This window comes from Panthera leo, chromosome B4 (genome assembly GCF_018350215.1).
Source record: "Panthera leo isolate Ple1 chromosome B4, P.leo_Ple1_pat1.1, whole genome shotgun sequence".
Classification (NCBI taxonomy): Eukaryota; Metazoa; Chordata; class Mammalia; order Carnivora; family Felidae; genus Panthera; species Panthera leo.
Genome location: NC_056685.1, coordinates 33,214,880 through 33,216,180, shown reverse-complemented (window position 1 = coordinate 33,216,180; position 1,301 = coordinate 33,214,880). Strand labels below are relative to the sequence as shown.

At 34.2% G+C, this 1,301-nt stretch overlaps 1 pseudogene; it reads left to right on the top strand.

Annotated features, from left to right (window-relative positions):
- Positions 1-280: 280 nt before the first annotated feature.
- LOC122225323 lies at positions 281-909 on the top strand (annotated as a pseudogene).
- The last annotated feature ends 392 nt before the right edge of the window (positions 910-1,301 follow it).

Here is a 1,301-nt window from a genome sequence, read left to right as displayed (position 1 = left end):
TTCACATTATAGGAATTTCAGAAGGAGAAAAGAAAGAGAAAGTAAAAGAAGATATATTCAAAGCAATAGGAGTTGAAAACTTCTAAAATCATGGGGAGTGACATGGTCATCTAGATTGATGAGACCCAAAAGACCTCAAATAGGTGGCACTTGAACAAGGATACCCAAAGACACATTATAATTAAATTGTCAAAAGTTAAAAACAGGCACAGAAGTTTCTGGGAGCATAATACATGGCAGCAACTGCTAGGCCAACTCTTCAACTTGTGAGAAGTGAGAGATGAAAAGGAGAGGTGATTTGAGCCAACTCTCAAGACAATATTCAAGTAGAGACCTACTTTTTCATCCAAGGAGAAAATATAGACAAACTATTCAGGATGCCCCTGAAGAAGTGTGGAACCATGACTTCAGGAGAGAGCTGAAAAAGAGAGTGAGCTGCTGCGAGAGAGAAAAAAAAAATAGAGATTGTCCAATACAAGAACATACCACCTCCTTCTCAATATCAAAGAAGCCTTGGTTAGACCAGATTCCTGCTACCAACCTTGATGCAGATGATTCTCTAACTGATGAGGAAGATGAAGATGAAGATTTTGAAGAAGAGAGTGATAATGATGATTCTGCAGTACTTCTTGCAAAACTAGAAAACATTATAGAAGAAAGCTGAAAAGCAGTCTACAGAGGAACAAGAACAGAAACCTGAAGAAGGAAGAATACATATGGAGAACATTTTGAATGGAAACCCTCTCCTTAATCTTGCCTCAGGCCAACTTCAAAGGTAAAATAAGGTAGGATGAAGATGTTATTTTCAAGAACTGTGCACAAGTTGTAGATGATCAAAAAAAAAAAAAAAAAAAAGACAAAGTATTTGTAAATGATACACTGAGATCTGAATTTCACAAAAAGTTCTGAAAAAATATATTAAATAGTACAGTTTTATGTGTTCAATTAAAGACTGTAAATGTAAAAAAAATAAAAATTAAAAATAATTTGAAGAGCAACAAGAGAAAAAAGAGAAATTACATACAAAAGAACTGTCATAAGACTATTGGTGGATTTCTCAACAGAATCTTTTCAGATCAAGAAAGAATGGAATGACATAACCAAAACATTGAAAGAAAATAACTCACCCAAGTGTTCTACACCTGGTGAAGAAGGGATAAATCTTCCCATAAAAAAAAAAACAAAAAACTGAAGGAGTTTATTGCCACCAGGTCTGCCTTATAATAAGTGCTAAACAGAGTTCTTTGAGTGGAAGTAAAAGAACACTAATTAACATAAAAACATAAAGAGGTAGCACCAAT